Source organism: Acanthisitta chloris, unplaced genomic scaffold (genome assembly GCF_000695815.1).
Source record: "Acanthisitta chloris isolate BGI_N310 unplaced genomic scaffold, ASM69581v1 scaffold11394, whole genome shotgun sequence".
Lineage (NCBI taxonomy): Eukaryota > Metazoa > Chordata > Aves > Passeriformes > Acanthisittidae > Acanthisitta > Acanthisitta chloris.
Window position 1 is genome coordinate 36,973 of NW_008670997.1, and position 6,162 is coordinate 43,134.

Consider the following 6,162-nt stretch of genomic DNA (forward strand, 5'->3'; position numbering starts at 1 on the left):
GACCAGACAGATCTATGGGACCACTGGACCCAAGCACAGCAAGAGAAGGAGAATAAAGATGAAATAGGATGTGGGCCCCAGCAGGCTGCTATTCCACCTGAATAATCCAAGGAACAAATGCAAAAGGCAAAGTGACAGGAATTGTGGCATCAAGTACCTTTTAGATGGTAACAAAAAAAGAGCCTAAAAATTGAGCAAAAGAGATTCTCAGTCCTAGGGGAATACAAGCCTGTATCTCATATCAAGCAATTTTTCTGCTGCACAGTTCATTTTAGGACAACGCTCACCCTCGCAATGCCAGTCCCACGGCCTGAGGCTGCTCTGGATTCAGGCACCTGACTGTTCAGGAACAAACGTTTCTGTTTGTGAATAATTCAGATCCTTCACTTACTTAGGTCCATTTGGGCTCTGATTCTTGCTGTTTGAATCTTTTTAGCTTACAGCTAGCTGGGCTGTGGATGCACAGCCTCTCTCTGCAGCCTTTCCATCCCTGTAAGGGAACCCCCAGTTTCCCCAATAGCTCCCACATACTTTTAGCACAGACAGAGCTTACAGCACAAACATAACCTTCACAACATAACCCCCAAAAGCTCAGGCATTCTCTTTGTTCATCTTGCTACAAATCAAGATTGCCTTCTGCTCTGAGCTGTGTGAGAGTGCTACGCATAGGAGTAACTCTTCTGTGACAGTGGCAAGCACATCTAGACCTACAGTTCCAGTCTTAAATCAAAACAGACATGGATATCCAGCACTCATGGACACAGTCATTCAGCATACACTCACCAGTCAACGTGAACATTTGCACTCAGACAAGCAAATGTAGCATCTGAGCTGCAAACAGGCACAACTCTGCAAGTGCAAGATACAACAGCAAGTGCAAAAAACAAGAGCAAAGCAGGAGCAAGTTACATGCTGAATAGTGTCAGCATCTTGGATCATTAGATATAAAGCATTTCACTGCCTGAGCACAGCCTTGTTGTTACCACTATTGAGGGAAAGCCAGTGTGGCTTAAGCATAGTTTATTCTTAATTGTGTTTTAGATATGTTCGAGGAAAACAGACAAACGGCATGAAGTTACAGAGCTGTTTCACAAAACAACAATACCCTAAAATGATCTGCTTCAGGCAAGGTGCTAACTGTGCAGAGTGGCTGTGCTTGTTTGAGGTACCATCGCCTGCACCGATATCAGCCGATAATTCTGGAGCCCCTTTTCAGCACTGTACACACTCATACCTGCGTGTGCACCCCGACACACACCCCACCCTGAGGAACACATCCCTGACTTACCCGCCAGCCAGCCAGCAGCCCCAAACCCTCCGAAACCTCCTGCAGAAGAGTTGACAGAGTTTCACCTCGTTACCCAGCGAGGGCGTTATATAACCGGCACCGTTTCTGCAGGCAGCGAGGATGCACCAGCCGCGCTTCCCCGCGTGCATCCCTCTCCTTCCCATCCCACACGGACACATCTCCTAACAACAGCCACACCACAGCAAGCCAGGGGGGCAAGGTGGGCTTCGGGGGACTCGTGAAAAGCAAAGCTAACGGTATCAAAGAAAGTTCACAAGATGCCTGACGTTTATTAAGGGGCAATGCTACTATGAAAGGAAGCAGTGCTACGGTATAATGTTCCTTAGCCCACTGAAAGCAGCTTGGCCTAGATTTTCCTCTACCGTTTGATGTGACCATTCATGCAAACAAGAGTAAAACTTTCTCTTTGCTTTTAATTAAGCAACCAAAAAAAACAAAACCAAAGAAAAAGTGACATGTGCAAAAGACCTTATTCTGCTGTCATCTGGATCTTCTGGGCTACTGTCAGACGGAGAATATGCAGGAATCAGCCCCATTGATTAAACTATTATTAGCAGCAAACAAACAGATGTGCTCAGCGAAAGACAGGGCAAACCCCATGCCCTGTACTTCTGGACTAGATACAAAGAAAAATATGATTTACCAAAGGTTTATTCGTTTTTTCAGCAAAGAAATCCCTAGCACAATGTGCAGAAGCAAAGCACATAGCATTTTAATATGCAGTAATTAATAGACATAAATAACATTATTGCCTTTGCTCTGTTCCCAGAGATAAAACATTGTCAGCTTTCATAGGGCTAGAAGCAGGTCCTGTGTCTGAAATCATCTTACACAAAACACAGCTTGTAGTCATTCAGGACATTCTGGTGTCCAGGAATCACTAGCAGACACAGTACACAACACACAAATGCATAGAGGCTGTAGCTTTAGGACAGACATAAAACTCTTATGTAAGCCATAATCCTCTCACAGACTCCTTATTCAGTGATTTTAAGATCTGCGCCGGAGGAGCCTGCTGGCATCCCAGTGGCTTTTAACCAATTTGAAAATGGGGAGACTCCAGTCCCAGTGCAGTCCCCTCCCCGATACCAGTGCCACCATTAGTACCCAGACCTACCTTGCAGCATTTCAGGGCACAAAGCATTGCTGTTCACTAATATTTTGGTCCTCCACAGAGATGCCGCTGTTGCTTTCTGTGCTGAGTGAATCACCAGGATTAATCTCCTGCAGAGTTCATTGAGGCTAACGATAATCAAGTTAAATTTATACTATATGATCAGAGTTTAATTAGGTACTGTTATACAACTCCTATTAATTACAGCAGTAATACCCTTACGAAATGTAGATGGGAGGGTGGGGCTGTGGTTGGAGGGGGCTTGGCCACTCAGATGGTTTCAGGAAAATGCCCCATTAAAATGCTCTGTGTGTACCTTTAGTTACCTGCTTGCCTTTGCCAGTGCTCAAGATGAAAAAAAAAGCTTTAAAAATAATATAATCCTACAAAATATAATAAATCTAGAAGATTAAAGACCTCCCACATGTTACACTATCACTTTTTATTTACACCAAGAAGCAAGAATTCCATTTTAAATCCCAATGATACAGAGCCATTATTAGTTTGCTCTGCTCAAAATCCTACACAGAGAAGTCCCAGGTGACAGAAGTCACCTATTTTGCACTCACTCCAAATCAAGGCATGTCTTTTTAATACTACAGAAGTAAGCTTTTTTTTTCCTTCCCTAGCTTCCTCCTCTGGATGACCTGTTGGGTCAGGGCAGACACCAGCTCGTGCTTGGCATTTGCTTTGCAGCATCACAACCTCCCCTGGGACACAGACCAGGTACCTCCTCCTCTCCATGCCCCCACAGTGCTTAATGGTGAATCAGGAGGACGCTGTGGGGAGAGGCAGCTGATCTGACCCACTTGGTGAGCTACTTTGGCTGGAAACGAGAGTGTCTCTGCCCACAAGGTGCGGCCAGGAGGAAACGCTGGATCTCAAGCACAGGAGCAGACTCCAGGTTTTGGTGCACAGTAGCAGATGTGTGTGTTAGGAGACACCATGCAGTGTGCCATTGCAAGCCTGAGACTAGGTCTTTGTTATCAGTAAATCTTGCCTGAGGTGTGCCATAGAAAGAGCAAACCTTGTGCCATGTGGCTTCCATTCAGCATCTGCTATATGTGCTGTTGGATGGCTTAAGTGAAACCTGACAGAGGCTGTGTGCTGCTACTCATGTGGAAACACCAAAACTCTGGCCTTGTACCCGTGTGGTCAAAGATGCAGGTAAAGGTCTCTTCTTCATTAAATAAATCAGCAACCAAAGAGTGAGGCTTACTATCCAGAACAGATGCTGTTCCTGAATACAGACACCTGTATGAGCCTTCTGTACCCAGGTTCCCTCTCTGCAAAGCACTTGCTCAGACTCAGGAGAAGCCCTGGCACTTTGCCATTGCTGCCACTGAGGATAATTTAATTAAAACCCTAAAAGATAGGAAGCACATTTCCTTCTTCCTGTAGGTTTTTTCACCCTCTCTCCACCAGACAGCAGGAAATAAGCACACCTCAGCACTCCCACTTTGCACAAAACATATATAAAAGCAGTAGTATGCTACAGTAGGTTATATTAGACACTAATTACCAGGCCCTGCCAGCTATAATTATCTCATTAAGTTTTGGCTATAGACACTAAACTGGCCCTATACAAAGAAAAATCTGGAGGGCAGTGCTGCACAGGATTCAGGAGCAGAGTACTGTTTATGAATGTCCTCTAGCTCCCACACCACGAACACAGACAAACTGTACATGAAGGAGTTATTTTGCTCAAATGGCAATTCCACAGCAACCTGCATGGCCCTGTGTGTGTACTCAAATCCCGCTCTCTGTCCCTTGATGGACAGCCTTTCTGGGGATATACAGGAACTGTGGCAAGAGGGAGATGATGGTTTCTTGACAGTTCCTTGCTCTGTAGGCAAACCAAGGTGGGGTCCAGGCCCATAGATTTATCTCATGGTTCAGATGTGTACCTTAGGAGATTGTTAGTCTCTCCCAGTCCTGGGAGTTCCTAGCCAAGACTACAAAAGGTCCCTTGCTTTTCTGGAATCACAGGACTAGCAGAACATCTCAGTTCCCTTGCTGGGATTTTTGCTTGATTTAGGCACAGAGGGCTCACTATTCTTTCTCATTCCTTGTACAAAGCATAGCTGGGACTAGGACATCCCCCAAAAGGGATGCCTTGAAGACCTCCACATCCTCATCTCAGAACAGCAGTGCTCTGAGATGAGAGGCACCAGACTTTGGCCAAGGTCTTCAGCCCTTTTTCTGCCATTGTGACATTTTTGTCCCTCGCTGCTGAGAACGGCGCTCATGGCACACTAATGGGAGCGCGGCAGTGCTCCTGCAGCAAGGCTTTGATTTAGGAAGCAGAGCTGCTCAGCCCATTCTGCTCTTGCTGATGTAGTGACCTGGTTTTGTCAAGACTGTTTTTCTCCTTTCGTCTTTGATGTCATTTTGGAAGGCAAGTCATGAGATTTTCATGGAGGCACTGAACTCAAAGTTGGACTAAAACAAAGCCAATCACAATACCATTATAAATGAATGAGGTGCAATTTCCCCTTAGAGGATTATTACACTATTTAGGGTTCTAGCACATTTATTTCTGCAGTTTAGTAATCACTTTCATGCTTCTCATTGGACTATAATCCATTTATATTTTAATGTAACAAGTTACAAGGATTATCAGCCCATAATAAATATGCTTATCCCCTAAAGCATTTAAACAGCCCCTACACTTTCTAAAGATCTTGCTTAATGAGCAGATACCTACAAATGAATGAGGAAACTAATACCATGTTATATGGAACACCATCAAACTGCAAAATACAGGCTGCTTAAGTTACTTTTCTGCAAAATGAAATATTTTTCAGCACACAGATACCTACTTTGAAATTACTTTTATCATAAGGAAGGCTTTGGAAGTCTCAGAGATTGCCTTTTGCATTGAGAATTTGTTTACCTTGTGCTCCTAAGTTTGGAATATTACATTCAGCACATGCACAGAATTATGTCAAACCAACAGATCACTCAAGAAATTCAAATCAAGGAAAGCTGTTGATACCAGATAAGGGGGATCCACCCAAAAAATACCCTGTCTGACTTGCACTTAGATCAGTTCTAGTGCTGAAGTGTCCGTGAAACCACATCCACTGAAGTCAACTGCGAGCCACTCACGCTGTCAGAGAAAGGTAAAAAAATCTCTTTTGGCCTACTGACCTGCAGTCAGTCATAGTATTTGTCTCTTGCAGTTGCCTGGAGAAGGGATGGGAAAAACTAAATATTACCTGTCAAATTATGAAGACATTCCATGCCATAGAGCTGCCCAATATATATTTCAGCAGAATTGTCTTGCCTGAGCTTCTGGTGCTCACAGCACTTATAACCATAATCCTAACTGAGTTGCAAGGCAGGAACATGAACTCCCCTCTGGAGCCTTCAGCCTTTGAGCCTCAACTCACAGTTTAACTTCCCATTTCTGCCATGGTAGTATCTTCTTCCTCTCGCGTGCTGCATCCGCCCAAAGTGTTTTTCTCCACTAGAAAACATGAAGTTGATGGCCTAGGTTGCTTTCATCCTTCATTCTTGCAGATGTATGTTCTGTTAACTTAAGCCTTTGCTGTACACAGCCCAGTCAATCACATGCACTTTAGCAGGTTCATCTAACAAGAACTCCATTCACAGCAGTGCACTTGCTGTGGAGAGTTCCAGGAAAATACAAGTGCTGCAAAATCTCCAAAACTCTATTAACAAGAATCCATAGTCTGATCGTAGTCAGAGTTATATAGAAAGAGGCTTATAGCTC